At 40.1% G+C, this 26,293-nt stretch overlaps 1 long non-coding RNA gene across 1 annotated transcript; it reads left to right on the top strand.

The window, feature by feature from the left end:
* The first annotated feature begins 11,538 nt into the window (after positions 1 to 11,538).
* LOC308373267 lies at positions 11,539 to 13,200 on the top strand. Its single transcript, XR_013968846.1, has 3 exons — positions 11,539 to 11,682; positions 12,068 to 12,376; positions 13,153 to 13,200. It is a non-coding gene; the product is annotated as an uncharacterized lncRNA (long non-coding RNA).
* The last annotated feature ends 13,093 nt before the right edge of the window (positions 13,201 to 26,293 follow it).

The following is a 26,293-nucleotide window of genomic DNA, read 5'->3' on the forward strand; positions in this document are numbered from 1 at the left end:
TCTCTGAATCGCCAGAGCCTAAGATTAACTAAATAGTACAGGTGTTCATCAGCCCTTTGGGCCAGACATAAGGCATGCTTGTTTAACTTCCCCCACGGTGTTCGTACACCGAATTGTATTCAAACCGTGCGGGGGAGACCCCAGATCTCTCCCTAGGCAGAGCGGTGGCAGATTTAGGTTATAACTATTGAATACTGAGCGGGCCAGCAGCAGTTGCCAGCAAGCTAGCGCTGATTGGCTAGTCAGTAGAGGATACAATGTGTTGATTGGCGCTTTAGAAAATCTGCCAAAAGCTCTGATTGGCTCTTTAGAAAGGCAGTAAAGACAGTGCCAAAAAGATTTTGTAATTCGTAACAGAAATCCGTATCCCTATCCATAATGCGTAACTGAAATCCGTATCTACAAATAGATTTTGAAAGTGAAGATAGTTTTTGAAAGTGTAAATAGTTTTTGAAAGTGTAGATAGTTTTTGAAAGTGTAGATACATTTCGTATTTGAAATCTGTATCTGTAAATACATTTTGAAAGTGAAGATAGGTTTTGAAAGTGTAGATGGTTTCACAGATACTAAATCTATGTTACATATACAAAATCTATATTACAGATTACAAAATATTTATGGCATTGATCTGATTCCATAAACACAGCACACAACACACACATCTTACACACAATACACACATCATTCACAGCATACAAAACATCCATCCAGCTGAGACCTGGGGTTAAAGTTTGCATTTGCATTTTTTTATTTAGCAAATTATACATTTACAGTCCGCCCTGGGAATGGAGCACCCTGGGATTCAGAAGAGCAGTGTTGTTGCCTGAGATGAGGGCCTGGGAGATGCGCATGCGCACTGATGCCAAACACGCTGCCGGAGAATAGGTTGGAGGCTCCGCTCACCAGGGCCACGCTGGCCAGCGTCCCCGCGAAGAACTGCTGCCAGCAGCCTGACACGTCCACCTTCACCATCACCGTGGTCACGACAAACACCACCAGGATCACACACAGGGACGAGAGGATACAAACACACCTGACAGAAATTGAGCAGTTTTATAAAGAATGGGGGAACCCTGCAGTACTCAACTGCCCACATACTCAGCTGTGTTGCACATCCCACAAATGCATGTTCCTTACAAATGTGGCACCATTTAAACGGTAAATAAACAGGCTTTCAAAGGGTTCGAATACACATAAGCGTTTTTTTTTAAACGAGACGCTTGAAAATGCTTTGATTCCTGGTTTGGCGCGCTTTGCGTGTGCGCCTTTTCTCCACCACGCGTTTCGTCTTTAGAGCGTTTTTTAGGTGCGCTTAAAAGTTGTTGAACTATTCGCATCGCTCATCAATCTCAGCACCGCTCATCAATGTCACACTCGGCCCAGGCAGCCAATCAGATCAAGCAACAGGCGGGCTTAACTACTTTATCACTTATTTCCTGTTTTCATGCTGCAAGATGTGGGACCCTATGATTAAGCAATATATCACGAGTGGTGTTGTACCCGATTCAGCACCCTCCGCGGCAGATGCACCCCCTCGCGGGAGCGCGCACAACTCGCTTGATCGGAAAGGAAAGCAGTTCGCCTAAACAAACGCAGGGTAAAATAGCCTACTATAGGGCCTACTACGATTTCATTATTTGTGAAAGAGATGGAAGAGAAGAACACAAGTGATTACAGTCTCTAGAACTGTTCTAAAGAGTATCCTACTATTCTAAAGAGTACAAACAACCGATGTTTTTCTTCCAAAAACTAAAAGCACTTACTTTTGAACCTGCACATTGCAAGAAATGCTAGAATCATATTTAGGCCGAATCTCGTTTCTTCTCCTTGCCCCTTTTGCTTAATCTCGTCTTAGTCTTAACCCTAGCACTTGCAAGTGTAAGGGCCAAGGGCTGAGATCTTTCCCCTATGAAATGAGACGCCACTAGGTTTCGGGTACGTCATGCGTGACTGTATGAGCTATGAAACTAGCGATTTAAAAAAAAGTCTAATGAAGAACATGGTTGCAAATATATATGTATACAACTGTGTAGAGCACGAAACAAGACTGTCGTCATTTTTAAATTAATTATAAGCCAAAAATACTTACATGTAGTGTATTTAGCATGATAGCTGGCAAGCTACCATATAAGCCAATGGAGTGGTGGTATACGCGCTAAATGTATCCTAAAACTACCGTTTGAAAGCTTCAGTTAAGACCTAAAATACTATACATCGTTCGAGTAGCACATTTCAGATCAAACCGAGTCATTATAAACATATAAAAAGTTGTGTAGATAGCTTTATTCATGTAAAATATTCCTCGCTTCAAGCAGCCATGTTTTTTTGAAAATTCCCGAGCTGGTTTCGCAGTGTGCTCTGGGATAGCCCTTGGAGTTAAGGTAGCCCTCCGATCATCTCAAAAACGAGGGCCATACTACACATAGACATGTATAGTATACAGGGGCGGAGTGGTACACAAAAATCCACCGGGACAATTCTGACTGCACCGGCCCACCACCGGCCCATAACGTGCCCACATCCTTCACCCTCCTAATGCACCTCTCCACGTGCACTCTCAGTCGGGCAATTGCCTGTGTCTCCCTCACATCCTCCCTACTCATTTGCTTTTTCTGAGCAAGAAAGGCAGGTCTGTACACTTTACAGCCAGCAAGGTTGTCCACCAGGAATCCTTTATCAACCATTATTGCCATGTCTGGCCGTAGTAGCTTTGTGATTCCAGACCTTTTAAATATTTCACGATCACTCATTGACCCCGCATAAAGCCCTGACACGAAGGTGATGCAACCATGGGGAGCCATGCCAATCATTGCCTTGAATGTGGCGTGAGACTTGTAGCTAGAATACACTTCACTCTGCAGGAGAAGAGAGGATGGTGTTTGGCAGAAGATTTCAGTGCAATCAAGCACCACCTGTGTGTCAGCGAATTGAGAGAACTCAGGTGGTAGGTGAGCTCTGATCACTTCTGAGGGGATCCACAGACGCTTGCTCCCCAGCAGGCAATACAGAAAGTGTGTCCAAGTGGACACAATCCGGCTGGCCGTGCTAAGGTGTACACTGAACCTCTCTGCGAGGTCTCTGAGTGGAAAGCCGACTGACAAATGCATTAGAAACAAAAGTAGCTCATCAATGGGCTGAAGTTTCTGTTGGAAAAAGATTACAAAAGATTAAGTAATCTTGCTGTCATTATATAACTTGTTGTTATTACTACCCATAGTATTATTATTATAAAGTTAAATCAGAAGAAGATATAATACAAACATTATATTTGTAGCTCTATAGGTCTACTTTGTAATTAGTTAACCCCCAAGCAATGGTAATTATGACACACTATATGTAACGGACAATTTTAGTGTCTGTTTACATACCGTTGTTGGGTGAGAGACAGTGCAGCTGCTGTTGGCAGAGGCAGTGTTGGCGTTGGTAATCCTCACCATCTTTCTGATTACGGCAGGCTCAACCAATCTCCAAAAGGCCAGGAAATGCGGGTAGGACGCAAACCTCGTGTAGAACCGAATGTCTGAATCCGATCCTGCCAGACGCTGAATCCCAAATCGCTGCCGTAGCTGAAGCGCCTCCACCTGTTCCTGCAACTCCTTTATTTTGAGATGCAAGGCTTGGTTTTCCTCCGTCAACAAACTTGCTCTCATCCCCGTCGCTGGTACCACACAGTAATCATGTTCAGCAGCTGCCACTGTCACAACTTCCATCTCAGTGTCAGAACTTAAATCTGGGCCATCACTCTCAGGCCGCGGACGCCGATCCCAAAACACTCGGTCTGGGTACAGGTAGTTCATACCCATTCCATTCAAACAGAACAGGTATTGTTCCCTTTTCAAGCCTCCTCAATCCTCCAGCAGTCACACAAATATCTGTAGCATTAAAATGCCTACTACAGACCCGAGTGTTTGCGGTCGGGTTGAAGTCGTCTCTCCGGATCGTCCTCATCCATCCCCGCCCTCAGCGCAGCGTCAACAGGGAAAGAGTGGAAACTAATTTCCCTGTTGTACTTTGATGAGTTCGAACAATGTGGTACACAACAAAATAACGCCGAATTTCGCACCTTCTGATAGGCAAGTCGCCGTTCTTTCACACGAAACACACTCATACTAGCGAATAATAAAAAATTAACTTGTGGGTTTTGCCGCTCTAGCTCTAGCTGTCAAACTTGTGGGTGTTGCCGCTCTAGCTGTCAAACGCTGAGGTAAACCGGATATGGTCGAACCCACATTTGGCAGCTGTAGCTAATCGGAAACAGGCGCCATTGCTATGCACCTAGCGAATAACGTGCCCACAACTGGCCCAACCCGCATCCCCTCCACCTCCCATATATCAACTACAGAAACAAACGGGCGGCTTTTGATCATTATTGTTAGATTTAGAGTTGATGTGTGGGTGACAGACATGACAGTGACAGTGTATTTGTATATACTTATGGAAATACGGAACAAATCGCGTCCCTTATTGGCTCAAATGTTATGCTAATTCGCAACAATGTGTCCTGTCAACTCACTCCCACCTAGTTGACGGCTGGTTGAATAAATCCGTAATTCTTGTACATTTTGATGCACTTTCCTCCAGCATCCGCCTCTTTCTTTTTATTCTACATTCAACAAAAAAAAAAAATTAAATCGCTGGCCAATTTATATTTGTGGTCATGAAAGTAATGGAACGTCTGAATAAAAAGAATTACATCAATATAGGAGGCTAAACAAAAATCAGAAGGTTGGATTGATGGGATTGAGTTTGACACACACCATAGGTGTGATGTACAGAGACAAATAGTGCAATAAATAATTGGACTGCTCAATTTTGTAACCCTCGGAAAACTTAGAGATTTTCCCGAGACCAGGATTTGACGTATATTCAAATTCGATAGGCCGCTCATGAATTTGATGCTACGGCTGCCAAGGCCGGTCTGCAGGCTGGTTCTCGAGAGATTATTGGCCTACCGGCCGACCGGGAAAAATCCCGGTGCTCCCGATGGCCACTCCGCCCCTGATAGTATATATTGCTACATCTATACATATATACATCTATACATATATCTACATATATATATATGTATATATGTACATCTATACATATATACATCTATACATATATCTACATATGTATATATACATCTATACATCTATACATATATACATATATGTATATATACATCTATACATCTATACATCTATACATATCTATACATGTCTATGATACTACACCCCTTAACCTTACCCCTTAATCTTGATCAAGTTGGGTATTGAGACACCACTAGCTCTCACATGAACGCGCAATTTCAAGGGTAAGGGGTAAGATAAGGGGTAAGGGGAAGTATTGAGATTGTGAAAGACCGTGTCAAATACATTCAACTTGCTCAAAGCAAAATTAAGTTAATTCATTTTGTAGTCATGGCTGGGGTAGGCTATATATTTCCACAGAACAAAAAGGTGTTCTTTTGCGTTCGCTATTATCCTAGGTTTTTGGAAGAAAAACATCGGTTGTTTTGTACTCTTTAGAACAGTTCTAAAGACTGTAATCACTTGTGTTCTCCCCTTCCATGTCTTTCGCAAATAATGAAATCGTAGTAGCCTATAGTATTTTTTTCCTGCGTTTGTTTATAGGCTACTCCGCGAACTGCTTTTCTTTCCGATCAAGCGAGTGGTGCATCTGCCGCGGAGGGTGCTGAATCGGGTACAACACCGGTAATCAGAGGCGTGCGCTACCAGTTCTTATTACCTGATTTCTTAGAATTGCAGTTTGTCCAAATGTTCATCCGCAGAGGAACTATATTAGCATTTGCACGGGTTTGTATAGACATTTCAGCGACTTCTGTTTTGAGTGCAAGATTTTCCACCCTGATTGTAAACCATCTTAAATTAGGCGCGGTAGTTTCCTGGTTTACTAAACCAATTCCTAAGTTAAGGATTGACGCGATTCTGCGGTGTGGGTGTGACTTCGCAATGTGGCCATATATATAGTTCAATGGGCTCCTTATGCCACACAGTCCGAACGAGAGTACTCGTGGTAATAACAATAGTTGGCCACGCTGATAAGTTATCTGACGTGCAGGCTATAGCCTACATTTCACAGTAACGGTAAGAGTAATTATTTTGCAATAAGGTGTTTTAATATAATATTGTCTGTTTTGTTGTCAAGGCTAAATTGAGCCTTCACTTACTATAAAACAAAGAAAATGTGTTTCAAATATCAAATTAAGAACTATAAGCCAGCCAGGGAACCGATGTTTTGCAATGCATGCTGTGTAGGATTGAGGCTATCTAAATTATAAACGATTGGAGAAATCTTGTGCCTTGTAAGTAAGGTCTATGAACATCGGGAACTGGTATGTCTGGTATGTCTTTATAACACAGTAGCCTATTATGGAGGATTATCGGGGCCAAAACTAAATAAATAAATAACTAAATAAATAAATGGTTAAATACTTGGATAAATACATAATTAGAGTTATTTATACCTACATTTATTTATTTATAATTACATATATTTATTTATACTTACATTTATACTTACATTGTGTCATACATTTTGTCATACTTACATTTTGTCATACATTTTGTCATACTTACATTTTGTCCACGGTGTAACTTGCTTGCAGCAAAATAAATCCGTCATCCCCCGTCAAAAAGTCAGGGGGCGGGTTAAAGCCTCTGATTGGTGGTTCAACTTGAATTGACTGCTTTTGACTAATTCAAGATGGCAGCACCCGGTGTGGATTCAATACATGGAATATTGCATGCTACAGTAGTCGAAATGTTGGCTGTAGCTGAGGAGATGGAGGCAACTGACTATTCACATTGTTTTTAAAATCATATTGAGGGCTTCGCTGAGATTATATCAACGGTATCGGCCCTGACTGACACAGACATAGATGAAAATGTGTTCACGATCATCAGGGAGATGGTAGCAGATGAGGCTGAGTGATAGCCTACAGGCGATACACCCTGGAGGTGGTCTACTCTGTTTGATCTTCGGCTGGCACAATTGAACACTTCGCACTCTCTGGCCTGAAAATACAAGATATTGCGAACCTTTTTCGAGTGTCCAAGCGCACTATCAAGCGACACATGCAGCAGAGTGGTATCAGGTATTAATAAGAGTAGCCTAGACTGTGTCTGTGTCAGGGGTATAGATGTTCGGGATCTGGAGAAAGTAATGGGTAAACGTCCCTTGTCATGACTAAACGGAGAGCTCCAACTATTAACTCTCTAGTCTGAGAGTTGTCATGTGTTGGGGAGCTGTGAGTCTCTTTCTCTGAGACTGTTGTAACGTCATTACTGCTTGACTGTCACTATATTTACATTATTGTGCCCTATAAAAGATGGTCCTCCGGCCTTCAGAGCGGAGAGAGACATGATTGAGACCTAAGCCGAATGTTGTGTTGTTTTTTATTGTCAGAGGTCTGGGTTTCTCTCCCAATCTACAGATTGATAAACGTATTACAATCCAGTACTCAACTGAACCCCGTTTATACGGTGGGAAAACGTATATATTTTCATGCGGTTTGGCCTTTCATTTACGAGAAAAAACGGAGGTTTTATCACGGAAAACGATCATTTCTAAAAACTCCGGCCAAAGTGGAGATTTCAGGAAAACTCAGTTTTTGCGTGTGCACTGGGTCAAACGGAGTTTTAGGTTATCAAACGTCACATATGCGCCTAAAAATGCATTCGTCATGTGAGCGTCCTATATGTACAGTTAACAAGTGTTGCTTACTGATCATGGATGCTGTTAACGTAGTGCTAATTTATATGTTAATGCAAACGCAGGATTGCATTCTTTCAGCCCTATAACTGAATCTCTCAACCCTTCCCCGGTGTGTGACTATTGGCTTTAACAATGGTATCCCCTGCACTTCCACCAGTGGACTACGAGTTTTACATTCCATCTTGTCTACCTGTTGTAGCCAAATAAACGTAAAGGATCCACATATCTAGGACTCATAGCCAATTTAATGGATTAGCAGCCTACTTATGCAAACCTACAGGTTTGTCATAGTTATGATGGCGCTTGGGGGCGTATATGCGGGTTCATGTAAACAGAAAGTTTTTTGGAAAACGACCTTGTGTGTACGACGTTATTTTTGAACGGAAGGGCAGAAATATTCTCTATTCTGTAATTACCCGACTATGTGTAAATGTGGTCTTACTCTTAGTCACTCCGTTTATGAAGAGACAGACAAAACACTTTCTTCATCACTGGTGATTCAAAAACTGAGGACATAAGAACCATGCTACAGCGTAACATTCTAATAGCAGCCTGATGCAAACTATGGAAGAAGAGATAGACGTGATGGGGTAACGACAGCGCTACGACTACTACGGCCAGTGCACCCATGGCTAAGGCACATTAAACCCAACATGTCATAACACTACTAGAAATACTACTAGGCTACTACTAGTATAGTCGAGTTGAGGGCCTCTTAAATTAAGGATGCAGCCTCACGCAGCAGCTGAGGGTATGTCTTCTGGGACATTCTGGTATCTTGATTTATTTAAATAATGCTCAATAACTTTCATTAAACTAAATCTGGCGCTTGGCATCCATAAACGCCAAAATTCAGTATCCATCGAGCCTGATCGACTGGTTGAGCCTGCCTGGTGTGTAATACTGTTCATTCACCAATCAGAGGCTTTAACCCGCCCCCTGACTTTTTGACGGGGGATGACGGATTTATTTTGCTGCAAGCAAGTTACACCGTGGACAAAATGTAAGTATGACAAAATGTATGACAAAATGTATTACAAAATGTAAGTATGACAAAATGTATGACAAAATGTATGACAAAAGGTATGACAAAATGCAAGTATAAATAAATATATGTTAGTATAAATAAATAAATGTAGGTATAAATAAATCTAATTATGTATTTATCTAAGTATTTAACCATTCATTTATTTAGTTATTTATTTATTTAGTTATTTATTTATTTAGTTTTGGCCCCGATAATCCTCCATAGCCTATGCTTTACTCAACAGTAAGAACCTCTTTCACAGACCTCGGATGATTGGTACAGGTCTCTACCGAAATATGACGTCACAACAATATGATATTAGACAAGTATTTAGAGGCTATAGCACTGATTGTGACCACTAACTGACATTTAAAAAAACGTTTTAAATACACCAGAACCAAGTATGAAATATTTCTAAACTTTATTTCATTTTTCCGTAGCCAGTACACATCCACGGCCGGAGTTCAATTTATGCAAATGTCCTCCATCATCTACAATGATATCCACATCCTCAATTAAGCCTAGAGGCCGAAGTTGAAATTGTCTGGGTATTGCCTTACAATTATTGCCTATCGCCAACGAGAATCTAAACATGTAAACAGATCCAAAAAATAAATGAACAACAACAACAAAACATATAACACGATCCATTACTGTATGTGGCATGTTCCAGATCTCGGCATAAATTATAAACGTCATTAACATTCACAACTCGTGTGACTCCACAATAAAGAATTCGAAAGTTTGGTCTATGTTAATTTGCCCCTTTATCTATAGATACCCTCAGATTAAGTACATAAACTATTGGCCTAAAATGTAGCCTTTGAACAGATTAGCCTGTGGCCAACGATTTTACTCCTTGACTGTTCATCGCTATTTTCACTTATCTTAACTATGCTCCTCGATAACAACTCCAAAATATGTTTCTACTTATTGCTAGTCATTGCGACAGTAATGCATGAGTGGAAAGTAGAAGAAGGTGCTGGAGCATCTCCATCTTCTAACTCGTTGCATTTTTGCCAAAATACTTCAAGTTCGTTTACGTTTTCTTCATCCGTTACAGTACCAACTTCAGCACACACACGTGAACCTCATATAGCAAGATCTCCATGCATGCCTGTGATAACTAAAAACTAGCAAACCCATTTGTTTAACATTTATTTTCTTCCCCAAAAGCAAAAATATGTATTAAACCCTTCTAAATATATATTTAATACATAATATTGAGTAAGAGCTTTATTTATTTATTTGCAACGCCCTCAGCACCCCCCTTCCCGCGCCACTGAGCGTCTTAACTAAAAAGCATGTAGGCTAAAAACTCTTGTGAACACCGTCAACAGCCCAGTTTGCATCTTTTGGCAATATTATTGGCTCTGTGCTGTGAGGTCGAGGGGTGTTACGACCCAAAGCACAGAACTACTAGCCTCGCCTGGATACCAGCCCGGACCCCGCCCACAACATTTTTGGTCTGGGAAGTTCGGTCTGGCTCTGTGCAGTTGGGGGGAGAGTATCAGCGGCCGGATTATGCCGTACCAATCAAATTGTCAGGGCGGACTTTATACGATGATGGACAGATGACCAACCAACGCTTGAGATGATTAGATAGATAGATTAGAAATTGTACCAAGATGGCAGCATCTCGGGAGCCTGTTAGTGGGACATATTTTATGTGATTTAAGCTATCTACACAACTTTTTTATGTCTACATTGACTCGGTTAGTTGTATATGTGCAACACAAATGTTGCAGAGGATTGTAGATCTTAACTGAAGCGCTCTAGACCATTATTGATAGGTTATTGCTAACGCTTAGACAAAAATCCATTGAAACACATAGTAGCTAGCTAGCCTCGCTGCTAAGAAGTATAACGAAAGAGGAACAGAGAAACGCGTAAAAAAGGCATTTGTCGATTGAAAATATGTTCTTGCCGTCCTTCCTATGGGATCCGGTAAAAGTTTTTATGTATCAGATGGTCATACTATGTTGCTTGATTGGTTGTAGGCATCCAATTGAGCGAAGAGGATTTTTTTCCCCTGGTTTGTTGAAACACGCCCCATAATCACAGCCCAATGGGTCAGTATTAGACTCATATTCTGACTAGAATTATGAGTATGACATCGTCAGGCTACAGAACTCCAGCAGGCTGGGTAGTTTCTGGGAACGACAGATGTGTCATTTCTACTTCACATGACCATATTCCATCAAAATTATTTAAAGATGATACCAATAATAGGCGCTCGTAAAAAATACATAAAGTGCCACATTGTTGCATACTGTTGCTTTAAGACTCTTAGAGTGATGTTTTTTGTAAACACCATGTAAGCTACTGTAATGTATCACTGAATGAATGGACACAGTTAGAGATCACTGAGCTGACATAGTGTCTGTTTGCATAGATTGCAACTGGCGTTCGAACACAAAGACAGCGAGGCAGAAGGACTTTCTTTGAAATCGATATTTAGCCAGCAAGCTTCGATGGGAGGGGGACTCCCATCAAAGACAAAACAAAAGGAAATACAACCATACCAAAAATAAAGGAAATACAACCATATTTGGTTATGTACATCAACCGAAACCCGAGGGTGGGACTAGGGGATACTACTTTACAATAGGACTACCGAAGCTCTCACACAAATTCATTCATAGTTGAACCGCAAACAGGACATTTTGTTAATTAAGAGATTTTGAGTAGAAACCCCACAAAAAAAGCTTTTCACAGCACAACATTGCCAACTATGTCACCAAATGACAACTTGTGACGGTCAATTATCCTTAGTACTGGGGGTGCTTTGTATGGTTATACTGGTTTACTTTCTTTAGTCTTTTCATTGTTGGTTTTGCAGCTCGAATGCAAAGCCTCCCAAATCCCAATGCACCATCGTCAAATGGATTCCTCTGTGCAACAGCTGTTTCTGCTGGCCTACATCTTGTACACAGGTATACAGAACATCACAATGTTATCAGTGTCCCAACAAATAACTTGTCTACGGCTATTATATGAAAGAACTATCACTGTGGTAATACTTTGCAGTTGAAAAAGAGATGTGAGCCCTCTCCTGGTGAAATTGTAATTTTGAATGTCAAAATACCTTTTACACTGTTGCACTTGTGTTTGTGAGTGTCTTCAAAATGATTTGTTTAGAAATGTACACATGACATTACATCAACCTACATTCGGCATCTACTTAAACACTTTTCTGTTAGTTGACAACAAAGTGTTTATGTCAGAGTTGGTCAGTTTATTATCTGGTGTACCACTGTGTGTGAGAGAGTGTGTGTGTGTTCAGAGGTTCAGAGATGTTGTTTAATTTTGTGTCCACAGAAGCAAGAGATTTATATGTGCTTGAAGGACATGATGTCACACTGGACATCCATGGACATGAAGCCTTTAGAAGGGAGGAAATAGATTTTGTGCACTGGTATATTCCCTCAAAAGTTGTGAGATATTATCCTGCAAAAGAAAAGTTAGACTTAATTTCACAATATGTAGTCGAAGGAGATGTGAAGTTTGATTCAAGGAACTTCTCTCTGATACTGAAGAACCTGCAGAAAAGTGACAGTGGGCTCTACAGAGGAGAGATTGGCACTTCAGGGAATAGTTTGTCTACTGAATACAACATCTCTGTCCTAGGTGGGTTTGTAAATACTTTACAAATTTTACGTTGAGACTCATGTCCACATAACATAAGTTTATGTTCAATACATGCGATCTTCAACAAGCACTAGTACGCTTACTTAATTTACAGTTTAATCAAATGCAGGTATGAGTATTGCCAGGTAAATACAGAACTTGTTTAAATTCTCTCAGACTGGAAGGTACTTAAAGGGAAACTTCAGGTCTGTTTTCTTAGTGTCATTTTGGGGAATCTCATTATAAGTGGTGAAGTTATTCACTGAACTATTATATCATAGGTTCAGCTTTGCCTAATGGCAGCTGTCAAATGAATCATGTAAACTGGTCTGAGGGAGAATTGTGTCAGTAATACTCTAATTAACTTGTGACACCAATATATGTAGTATATACATTTAAACTATTCAATTGATATTTGTATTATTACGCATACAGATATTGCCTTGAATGTAACTTAACCTGAACTAAATTGTCAAAAATGCTTAAAAATATAATTTCCAAGTATAGATACTAAAGTTCAGTAACTGGAACAACATTGTTAATTGTTACTTTCCCCTCCTGATCTTGCAGGATACGTGCCACCAGGTTTATAACCTCACATTAGCTCTTTAGTTTACTATGAGTTTGCAGCTTATCTGTTGATCTTTTGTGTAGCATCAAGTCAAACTCATTCCTATTGAGCTACAGGAACCAGAATTACACAGGAAATATGCCTTGTGATGTGCCTTTGTCTTACAATACCCCTGCATGTGTGTGTGTGTGTGTGTTTTCATCAGAGCCAGTATCAACCCCCGGTAAGGCTTTTCAGCTAGAATCAACCCCCGGTAAGGCTTTCATTATCCACCAAATGTGTTTATTTCATGCTCAAATTGTACTTCTAGTATCACTTTGTGTTGTCCTTCAGTTTATCAAACTTAAATACTCCATTAAATTCACCAGCAGATACAAAATTGTATGAAATTGTGATATGTTTCCTTTCAGCACAAAGGACAAACTCCTCTGGAATCAGAGTTACATCACGGATGTGGATCATCTTCTGTGTTGGCTTCCTTACAGCCACTGCTGTTGGAAAAATGTAAAAATAAAGATACTGATGGTATTATTTTTTTTAATCAGCCCTTGCTTACCCACACACAGTAGGTACACTTTTAAGCACATACACAAAGTTAGAAACATTGGCTTTTAAGAACAGAGACAGAAACGTCATGTTTCAGCTCACAAAGGCATATGATTAACACACATACAGTACATACTTCATTAAAGTCAGAGTTTCATATCTCTATCTGGGTCCATCCCCTCTCTCTTGAGGCTATAAGCTCAAGACTGCCCTCTCGTGGTAGTGTCTCACCATTACATATGGCCCTCTTGCTTTTGTCAAAGCCATCAAATGACAATTGAATATTTTGTATCTGTGGTGAAACAATATTGGTATTTTTGTATTGCTATTATTGTTTCATTGGTTCTTGAGGTAAGCTCAGTTAAACCTCTGCTCCTCAAAAGTAATCAAGCACAGCTCTACTCGTGTCAGGCATTGGTGGTGGAGGAGTGAGAGGTGGCGAGTTACCGTTTCAGTCCCCCCCGCCTTTCCCCAGAAATAAGAACACATAGAGCAATGCTTTTCAGACAGACTATGCAGAAGGCGACATTATTTCATATTAAGTCCATAAGGATATAGCCCAATAAATGCATCAATGGACTTGCAACAGCCTAGTATAAAATGGATAGGATTACAGTCTCAAAATGATTATACATTTTAAACGAATCTGAAAAGTGTTGTCTGGTGCATTTATTGTAATTCAAATCTATAAATATATCTTTATGCTCTTCTAGTCTTTGTAGTGGTTGTTGACCCAACCCAGAACAGCTCTACAGCTCAGTAAAAGAGGCCACTGATTCAAAGATGAATTGACTTGAGAGGCAACCGGTCTAAATTTAAATGCTTTGTTTATTTCACTAACATTGTTAGTTCGACTTCAACAATTAATTTATCATCCTGCCATCAGTCGGCCGCCAGAGTCAGCATTCATGTCAAATCACATCATTTAAACGCGGCCCCTCTCATTTCCTTAAGTAGATAGATAGCAAGTAAGACAGTTGGCAGTGTTCAAGAATTGATGACTTTATATTAATTAATGAACTTGAAAAACGAGGACAGCTTTACGACCACAGGGAGGTTAACACGACTTGCTTTATAGCAAACATACTTAGCCAGCCATAGCTTTATCTATGAAGTGGGAGGTGAAAACCCTAACTATGTCATTTGTAACTTTGTAGGGCTGACTGAGTACAGTTGAGGCATGTGTAGTTGATACACCCGAAATAACTTGCATAAACAGCAATCCTAAAATGTGAGTTTTAGTTTGCACATGCATATAATAACGTCCTCTTTGATCTCGGGAAATTTGAGCACCTGCATAGCCTACCGGTCGGGTATATCGGCGAAAGTTTTTTTTTACCTACCTAAGATATTGATTTTATCGTGTCCCTTCTATAATGAATATGCTATTAACCTTACTTCATCAACAAACGCAACTTACATCATTGCAAACGTTAAACTGTGCACTATAAATCTACATATTCCATGCTATCATGCCATGCAGGGTCATTGCATAATCTAGCGAAAAGCGTGAGGTGGCCAGTGGCGTAGGCCTACAGTTGAGACACAATGTATCAACTGTACCCGCGATCAGCAGGTTAGAAGTCAAAGTTAGACATCATACAAAGCAAATGAAAATAAAATTTTATATTTTTGATATTAGACCTGTCCTATTAATGGGTGTCTTTTCAAACATGAAAGTAATAACAATTATTTATCTTGGGGTCTAAATAAGCAAGGTGGGAGATCGTGATTGTGATAGGCTAGTCTATGCTACCTCATAGAAATTAAAAAGGGCATGCAGTGTGTGTATATGTGAATGTGTATCTGTGTGACTGTTGGCTAGCCATGTTTTGTAGCCTGTATGGATTTGTGCTTTATTTTGACCAGTGGTCTTTTAAAAGAAAGTTGAATGTATTTGTAATGCTTTGTCAGTCACCATCAATGGGTTTAAATGGGTGTCTCAACTGTACACCACACGAGACAAAATCGCACTTCATGTTTATGAGCTAATTATGAATAACTTTTTAAGTTATGGATATTATTGATTGATAATATTTTAGTATACAATCAAAGGAAGTACGTTTTTATTCTCTAGAGGATTAGAAGTAAGGCAAGTGCCTTCCGTCTATTCACTGCAGGCATGGACGGATTATGAAACCACGGCCCCCTGAGCCTGGACATGTAAAAGGCCCCCCCCGTTCGCGTGCGCACCCGCAAAAATTGCAAAACATTACTTAAATGTAAAGGGTTTTTCAAACAACAATAACTAAATTCACCTGTACCTCGCAAAGACGGTGATTGGCCGGCTAACCACAGCCTTTCAGAGAGTCTCACGTTTCCGGTTTCATAGCATACTACAGACTTTTTTAGACCCAGAATGTTTTTAATCATGAATACCCTGCAGACCGTCTCACAAGCCTTTTCTTGCGGATTATGAACAAACAAACAAACAAACAAACAAACAGAAGAGGTCCGAAGACATGACCTCCTTTACAAACCCTCTTTAAACTTGAATGTTCAAATGACCGCAAATTTATGGAGAGAATATCCCATTCTCACCCGCGATTGTTTGGAGAGAATGTGCTAATTCACCGAACAAATACTTTCATATTAATTTTCCACCACTTGTGAGTCATGGTGATATCATTGAGTTCATATTGACGTGAATCAATCAATTGCACCCGCGAGTTTGATAGAATGAGCCCGGTCTGCTCATATACAAAAGCTACACCTGCCGATTTTCTTGCTGTTAACCTCTCTTCTTTGAATAATGTAACTCATAAACACATCATTTTAAAGTGCTGCGGCCGTCATTAAAGATGTGTCAATAAACAAACTTTTGCATCATGTGATCTGTCTTTTTCGCCACTGGTACTGAATTGCCAACCTTTGTATTTTGTGTAACACATGTATTCATAACATCAAGCCTTTCGCCCACTACACTTTCATGCTCCGGTAAGTTTTTTTCCTTTGTCCTGCTGCAATAAATACGCTTACTTCACTCAAAATACAGTTCTGCCGTTGATTTGCTTTGCAACACGCACAATCCGTAGGGAACCTTAAGGAACCGTAAATCAAAACTTGTCTAAAACAAGTTCCTTGGGTAAATGACGTGCTTACGGTTCTGCGTCTAAAACTACCCTAAATCGGCCTTTAGGGGAGCTGCCTGGGAGGCCCGTTTGGTAATTCATCCCTGACTGCAGGCACTGTAAGTTTCAAATGGTTTATGTCCGTTGATGTTTGCTTGGTAACTAAGTCTGACTCAAATTTAACGTTACATCAATCTTTCTGTAGACTTCATACTTAACCATGTTACTCTGATCCAGATGAAGGGACATGGAGGAACTTTGATTGATAAAATTAATAAACAAAAACGGCAAAACATATATTGGTTTCATTTTTAACGTGTCCGGTGTAGCCGGTAAAATAAAATATCCGCTCCGTGAACGTTCTATTTCCGCACGGAAGAATTTCCGCGCTTGGTGTAGCCTATTGATGCACATAAACTTTAGCTCTTGAAACTGTCCCCCAGATGCTTAAGGCCGCCACTGGACAAGACTGATAAGACACTGTATCAGCTGTGCCAGTGCAGGCATCCAGGCCACAACCCAACATTTGTTTTGTCAAAACGAAAGAATATCTATTTAGGGTTTGGCTGATTGAAGTTTTCCGGAGTAACATGACGTTTACAGGAAAATGTTGACTTACTTTAAGCAGCAGTCAGCACAGAGACAATGGGACTGTTTTATATTGGCGCCTTTCTGTGCCTCAAGTTTACAAAAGCTTGTTTATGGAGTAAAATGACATGGTTAACATTTCACTTGAGCTGTCAATCTGTCTTTGTTGTATTTAGGTGTATATAATATGGATATTTACTTTTTGATTTAGTTGCACTTAAGTCGTTTAAGTATTTTTTTTTTTTTAAGAGACAAAGAAATCAAAATATTAAAAATACAAGAAGGACAGGAAGCCAATCTGAAGTGGGATGAAAAGGTGAGTCATATCTGATGAAGTTGTTTGATGCCAAGTTGCATCTTACACAACCACATTTATACCTTAAGTTTCAGCCCATATGATTCAATTAAGGAAACCCAGTATGTGCATATCAAACCAAGGTTAAACCCTGAATCATATGTTACATGTCGTTCCTCTCGAAGGCAAAGATTTTTAGTTGCTCACCTGAGAACTTGAAAGAGGTGGAAATGAGTCCATTGTTTTTGTATTGTGGAAACTACTATGATTTAAGGGAGTCAATGTTTTTCACCAAATAGCTATACAAAACCCTGAAATATTCTGGTGTAAAGACAATCCAACATTGGAATGGTTGTTTTTGTTAGGTCATATCATGCAGGTAATTGTAGTAAATTTCACTAAGTGAGGAAAGTGTAGAAATTTGGAAACGTTGTGTTGTTGTATTCTCCTGCTAACTTTTCCCCTTTTGTGGTACTGCATAGTTACACAGACCTGAAGTCTTCTGTCTCAGGTTAAAAGCTAACATTGAGAAAACTAATCTTAATAATGGGATATTTGATGCATACAGGAGGGAAGTTGAGCAGCTTGCCCTGTGGTGCAGTTGCTACAACCTGGAGTTGAACTCGCTCAAAACTGTGGAGATGATAGTGGACTTCAGGAGGAGCCCCCCATCACTGCCCCCCTCACCATACTGACCAGCACTGTGTCTGCTGTGGAATCCTTCAGATTTCTGGGTTCCACAATCTCCCAGAACCTGAAGTGGGAGCCTAACATAAAATCAGTCATCAAAAAGGCCCAGCAGAGGATGTACTTCCTGCGCCAGCTCAGGAAGTACAACCTGCCTCAGGAGCTGCTGATCCAGTTTTACACTGCAGTCATTGAGTCTGTTCTCTACTCATCCATCACTGTCTGGTTTGGATCGGCCACTAAACTGGACAGGAACAGACTACAACGGACAGTCAGGTCAGCAGAAATTATCATTGGTGCCGACCTGCCCACCATCCAGGACCTGTACACCTCCAGAGCCAGAAAACGGGCAGGGGAAATCATTGCAGACCCCTCACACCCTGGACATAATCTGTTCCAGCTCCAGCTTTAGATCTCTGCACACCAAAACCACCAGACACAGGAACAGTTTTTTCCCCCTTTCCGTCACTCTAATGAACAGTTGACAAATTATTTTATTTTATTATCATATTATATATTATATTTACTTAATTTATCCTAAACTGTTGTGTTATACTGTATATTTTCAGTTTAAGTACATTGAGAGCAACTAAACCCAGAACAAATTCCTTGTATATGAAAATGTACTTGGCCAATAAACATGATTCTGATTCTGATTCTGATTGACTGAGTAGTACACCCTGTTGTGGCAATTACATATGTATATTGTATGATATATTGTATAATATATGAAATATTTAAAGGGCCACCCCGCAGATTTTACACAACGTAAAGTTTACTTGTTAAGAGGAGTACTACTCAGCCAGTAAATCAATTGTATAATGTATTTCCAAACTGAGAAAATAACTCAAGTGATTTCATCAGGGTTATCTCAGCCTGGGCTTGAGGCAGGGAGTCTAATGAAAGATACTACCCCGCAAACAGGGAACGTCCCCAGGACATCCTTTAAAAACGTCCCCGTTACCTTATCCTGCAGGTCCTCTGCGTGACGTTCGCATGAGCCTTAAAACGGACTATTAGGGAACGTTCTTATTTGGTCTCTCAGCATACGTCCCCAGGACATCCTTTAAAAACGTCCCCGTTACCTTATCCTGCAAGTCCTCTGCGTGACGTTCGCATGAGCCTTAAAACGGACTATTAGGGAACGTTCTTATTTGGTCTCTCAGCATACGTCCCCAGCATACATCCTTTAAAAACGTCCCCGTAACCTTTACCTGTGGTCCTCTGTGGGACGTTCGCATTCGGTCCTTCCAAAACGTCCCCTTGACGTCCTCTGATGGTCCTCTCTGAACCAGAGGTTCCGCTAGAGAAAAATGTTTTTCATTTGCGAGACATTTTAATGATAAGCCGGCCAAATATCTATTTAGAACTGCTTCTAAATTAGCCAATTGAAGAAAACTGACGGCCTGCATAGCTTAAATAATAACATAATCAGGTAGTTTAGAATGCAACATGTTTATTTTCCTAAGTTTGGGCTACAATGGGAAACAAAAACATTAATGTCTGATGCGCGTCAATAAGTGGCTTTTATTTGCAACCTGCTGTGGCATTAAAATGAGCGCCGCAACATGGTTATTGCTCTGTTTAATAAGAGCAGAGATTCTTAAATTATTCGACCCTCTTGTGAATCCTTTCCGTCGCTTTTTCGCATTGCTAACAGAAAATTTTACTGTGACTATCAATTACCTTGCACCTGAGCCAAGAGAACTTGTCACTCCATAACGACATAAACGCCCGACATTTCAGCTTTTTCTCTGGTGATGTTGTTCGAACATCTAGGGCTTCAGGTATTCAGTGTTTGGAAAGTTCGCTTTCTACATGAAGTAGCTCAGTTCATTATTCATCAACTAAGTTCACAGCTCCAATTTTCAATATGCAGCATATTAGCCTGTTCCTTTAAAACATAATAAGGGCAGTGCACGTTTGCTTTATAGGCCTAAATATTAGGATTGTTGTCAAATCCAGATTGTGTTTGCGAGACGGGATTTTGAAAGAAATTCCAATCAGACAATTTGACCAGTGAGCTCACGTTCTGTTGCATCATCTTTGAAGGCCTGTGGAAAGCTCAATGTTAAAGCTATAGACACTTGATAGACCTTTCTTATGTATGCATTGTATTGGAATCATGCAGACATTACATTTATAGCACAGATCAGTAGAGAAGCATTCATATTTATTTTATTTCATCATTCTTAGTTTGGCTAGTTATTCTGCCTCCCTGCCCGCACGTCCGTGACGTGCCATGGATGTTAATTAAAAAAGAAATCATTAAGGAAAACCCTCAATGCGTAGTGACTGAGATCGCTACAATATGCTTTCCCTCAAACCCTCGGAAAAAAAGACTAAGTTTGTTGGCTGTCTCACACTGTGATAAACGTGTTAAAGTGACACACTAGTAATCAGACAGTGTTAGTACAATAGGTAGCGATCTGGTTTAGTAATAGGAAGGTTTACGGTTCAATTCCCATGCCCGCAATCAAGTTTGTAATCGTGTGTGTCTATACATATCATATGAAATGTGTAATATAAATGAACTTGTGTGTGTGTGCGCCCTGTAAGCAAAATGACGGCTCCGCGATCTATTATTATTTTATTTTCTTCATTTAGCTCAGCAAAGTCGTGCCTGCTCCGTCCGCGCTGCATCCTTGAATAACGTACCCAGGACGTCTAAAACACGTTTCCCAGATGTCACCACAATGCCCTCAGGACGTTCTTGCAACCTCCTGCAGAACGTTCCCAGGACCTATAGAAACACGTTCCCCAGACGTAACCACAATGCCCTCGGGAGGTGCTTGCAACGTCCTGCATAACGTCCCCAGGACCTATAGAAAACGTTTCCCAGTTGTCACCGCAACGTCCTCGGGACGGTCTTGGAACGTTGTGCAAAACGTCCTAAAGTTGTCACGGGAACCATACACATTTACGTTTTTAGAACGTTCAGAGAGACCATTACAGGACGTCTAGGGGACGTCATTTTGCTTACAGGGTATGTAGTTGCATTATGGGAAATGTAGGATCCAGTGTTTTTGGAGCTGGACCAATATTAGGGACTAAAATCAGGATCTCAACCTGCCTTGATTTCATCATTTTGTAATATTCTGTCCCTTGAGTCACTAAATTAGTACTCCTTTAATGATATCAAATATATCAAGCTGACAGATTCTTCATCTTTGTGTTTCCTTTGCTGTTTCAAAATGTGTAAAAGAATATTATTTTTGACAGGACTTACTTTACTGTATGTTCTTACGGATCATATAACAAAAGATTTAACAAGAGCAGTATGCAGGAACTCTTACGCCGGCTAACAATGATGCTAGAGGCTATTAGGTGCACATGTACCCACTTATCTAGTGAAAAAAACATGATTCAGGATTATGTATACTGGACTGATAGCTTTATTGATGCACTGACACACAATGCAAATAACAGTCACCACATCATACATAGTAGTTAATACCCATTCATCTTAAAGTACTGGGCCCTGGCAAGGACCTCAGCAGAGTAGTTCCCGGTATCAGTGTGAGCGTCCACGTTGTTGTAATTCATTCTGTCTGTACCAGCGTTGTAGGCAGCCAGCGCTCCTGAAGCAGGAAGAAAATAATTTGAAGGGTGCAGAAAAATGCAGTGAGGTTCTTTTGTCAATTAGTTGTAATATTTCAAGGAGGTTTGTGTTTTTCAGCAGGGATTGATTGATAACTGACATCCACAGTTTTCACAGTTGACATCCATTCCAACCACATTCTGACACTCATGCTTTGTGATTTTCTATTGTGATTTTACTATGTTAACACTAAAAGGTCTATATCCCTCGTCCGGGATATTTTTTTTTTTGAGTTTTCGTCTTAGAGACATAAAAAGAACAACCACGGAAACATTGAACCCTTTTCTAATATTATTGCTGAGGTCTTCTAGAATAGAATCATATATTCCATTTGTGCATCAATGTTTTTAGTTAAGCAAAATGTACAAAAACATCAAGGCATGTCAGTCAACTTAGAAAAGTCTAAAAGGCCTTGGACCTTAGAGTGTTTTAAGCATGGTCAAAGACCAAAAACAAGAAAAATAAGTGAAATTCGTCTATTATATAAATGTTAATCTCAGCATGCTCACAATTATAATGCTAACCTGCTGATGTTTATCTATTATAATGTTTACCAGGTTCACCATCTTAGTCTATTAGCAATGAACACAAAGTACAGCTGAGAATGATGGGAATGACAGTACTGGACAAATAGAAATGGTTTTGATCTGATGATGGTGCTAGATGAAAAGTGAAGGGATCACCAGTAATTACAATTCATCCCGAGGGGAACATCTGTATCAGCGGGTTAGCTTAGCTGACCACAAACACTGAAAACAGGGGGAAACAGCTCTTTTTCTCTTCATAGAAACTAATATGCCTACCAGCAGCTCTACAGCTCAATGATCAACACCTTATATTTCGTATGTAAAAATGACAAGTTGTATTTTTACGTTAAACGTTAAAGGGCACGTATCATGCTTTGTGATTTTCTATTGTGATTTTAATATGTTAGACATGGTCAAAGACCGAAGAACAAGAAATAGATGTGAAATCCGACTACTATTGTTTGTTTCAAGTTTTTTTTGGAGGTAGCCTCCAGAGCAGCTGGAGGTCGGTTGTGACAGCTTCTGCGAGCTAACCAATCATAACTATGTTAAAGCTTATCTGGAGGGTGGCCTCAAATATACAGTATAGGAGCTAAAACGTCCTGTTTCAGACAGAGGCTTAACTGAGAGGCTGTATAAAGGGGCAGTTAAGATCAATAAGGTGTTTTATTTTTTTTACCATAAATCATGCAAATATATTACAGTAGGCCTGGAAATATGCATGATATGTCCCCTTTATTGCTAGCCTGGATACCAGACCGAACCCCGCCCACAAACATTTTTGGTCTGGAAGTTTGGTCTGGCACTGCTCTGTTGGGGAGAAATTATGGTCGAGCCGAAGTGGATCTAGCCAATCAAATTGTCAGGGCGGGCTTTATACGATGATGGACAGATGGCTTGAGTTGAATTAACGGTAGATTCGAAATCGTACCAAGATGGCGGCGTCTCGGGAGCCTGTTATTGGGAAATATTTTATGTGAATTAAGCTATCTACACGACTTTTTTATATCTACATTGACTCGGTTAGTTGTGTATGTGCAACACGAATGTTGTAGAGTATTGTAGGTCTTAACTGAAGCTCTCTAGACATTTATTGTTAGGTTATTGCTGACGCTTAGACAAAAAATCAATTGAAACACATAGTAGCTAGCTAGCCTAGCTGCTAATAAGTATATATGAGTATGCATATCTCACAGATATTGACAGCGCATTCATTTTGAAAGAGCAACAGAGAAACGCGATTAAGGGATTTGCCGATCGAAAAGATGTTTTTGCCGTCCTTCCTACGGGATCCTGTAAAAGTTTAATGTATCAGATGGTCATATTACGTTGCTCTGATTGGTTCTAGGTATCCAATTGAGCGAAGAGGCATTTTCTTTCCTGGTTCGTTGAAACACGCCGCATAATCACAGCTCAATGTAGCAGTATCAGACTCATATTCTGACTAGAATTATGAGTATGACATCGTCAGGCTACTTTATTGCCACTTATAGGAAGAATTTGAACATTTCTGACTTTGGCGCCCCTAGTGGTAGGACAAAAGAAGGATAAAGGCACCACATAGTGTACTGCACCATCTCTCACTAGGATTGTCTCATTTATTTTCACAAACAAAAAGGTGTCCTGTCAAATATTTTGAATTATGCTATAATCACAAAAAAATCGACACACAGCGGCTTTGAATTTATTCAATCAAATAATACTGGCGCATTTACCATTTTAGGATTTCAAAACTATTTGCTTTTTTGAAAAACTTCAGTTCTCATCTTGAAACTTTGCGAAAACTTTCAATATGTTTTGATGTTGTAATTTTACAATGATACCACTAACTCGCACTGCAACGATAGACAACATTGTTTTACACCTTAAAGACACACAGGCAACTCTTCAAATGGATGATCTGTACCTTTCAGTGTATCCTTATCGTTCCAACCTCTTGCCTTGAAGTGTGGGTAGAAGCCTTTTAGAATCCCAATTCCTTGCTCGATATGGGTCTGGCTGTCCCACTCACCCCTTTTCTGGTGGTATTGTGTGTTAATCTAGGAACCATAAATAATAAGACATTACTATCAGGGAGGTGGCTGCAGAGAATGTGTTGGAAAGAAGCTTGTGTGGACCACAGACCTGCATTAGTCCAAAGGTTCCCCCACCGTGTCCATAGCCATTAGCATCGAGACCCGCCCCTTGGCCTCCGCGTGTCTCTACAGAGATGATGCCAGCCACAACAGAAGGCTCCACATTACAATTGTTAGCAGCACTGATAATCCTGCTCTTGTATTTCTCCATGGGCACAAGATCCTCTGCAGCCACTGCATAGGAAATTAAAGTTTCTATTCATTTAACTTCATCATGTAAAATTTTCATGGCTGTTCCACATTATTTAGTTTCAGACAAGTGTCATTTCAAATACATTCTCTTTAATTTACCAGCATAACCCAGTCAGTATCAATACTGCTGTCCAGGGAGTACTCTCACATCATTAACTGGACTATGTCTACAGCAGTGCTTTGAGCTAGGTGCTAATGTCAGCATGGTCACAATTATAATGCTAACATGCTGATGTTTATCACGAACAATGTTTACCAGGTTCACCATCTTAGTTTATTAGCAATGAACACAAAGTACAGCTGAGGATGATGGGAATGAAAGTACTGGACAAATGGACATTTTTATCTGATGATGGTGCTAGATGAAAAGTTAAGGGATCACCAGTAATTACAATTCATTCTGAGGGGAACATCAGTATCAGTGGGTTAGCTTAGCTGACCGCAAACACTGAAAACAGGGGGAAACAGCTCTTTTTCTGTTCACAGAAACAACTATGCCTACCAGCACCTCTAGAGATCAATGATCAACACCTTATATCTTTGTTTGTTTAATCTGCACAAGGGTAATCCTGTATGTAAAAATGACAAGTTGTATTTTCACGGCTATTTATTGCTCAGATGGCAAGGATCGAACATCTCAACATCGCCCAGCTACAATGGCTACGCACCAATTACATCAGTATTAATTAACAATTTAATAATGTCATATGTGATATTATAGACACAGGGTACATTTTGATGCAGAATTCGTATTTAGCTAATTATGTTTTTCTACTTTTATCTGTCCGCAGTAGGCTAGTTTTCGAGCCGTTCATACTAAGCTTGAAATCAAACCCACCACTGGTTTTGTTCGCAGCGTTTCACTTGATGTTGCCCAATAAGAATTCATCAAAAACACTGGTGTCTAAAATCCGCATTGACAGGAACATTGGCGGCCTTAGCTATGTTTGCCTTTTTTCACCTGAAACAGGCACCACCCTCCCAAGGGCCCCTGACTAACATGCAAGAATTGAGCAATTCCCCCACTTAACATATTTAATGGTGAGCTAAGGTTAATTAATTCAAAGATGACAAACTGGACATTGCTTAAAGCTAACCACCGGCTTCAATTGCAGTTAGAAACTCACCATAAACAGTAGGCAGGTCATTTCTTTGAACACTTACTAATGCAAACTGGTAAATTCTCAAACTAAAGCATACACATAATTAAATAATCTCTATAAGCCTGCAAATAAATGAGGGTAAACAACATACTGAAATATTTATAAATTCTACTTTTCCCCTCTCCTCTGCTCTCTGAGTTTCACACACAAGGAGCAGAGCAGAGGAGACAAAGCAAAAATGTAATTCTTTCAGTTTTTAATAGTTTGGATTTTTTTTGTATGTTAAGCTGTTCATGATGCTGAAAGTACACATAATGGATTTAAAGTAACACTATGCAACAATTTGACACTTTTTGAGGTACTGCTTTATTGACCTTATTGGCCACTAATTTTGGTACCATCTTCAAATTCATTTTAAAAGCATTTGGTCAGGTAAAGGACAGATAAACACCTGTGTTTCCCCCCCTAGCTATCCAAGACACGCCCTATGTTGTTCTGTGTAACGGGCTGCAGAGACCGCCACTGGACCTTAAAGACCCGGTGGACTTAGAGAAATCGGCGGTATCAGCTGTGGCAGTGCGGGCACTGTGGCCGCAGGGCA

The sequence above is a fragment of the Sprattus sprattus genome (genome assembly GCF_963457725.1).
Source record: "Sprattus sprattus genome assembly, chromosome: 12".
Lineage (NCBI taxonomy): Eukaryota > Metazoa > Chordata > Actinopteri > Clupeiformes > Clupeidae > Sprattus > Sprattus sprattus.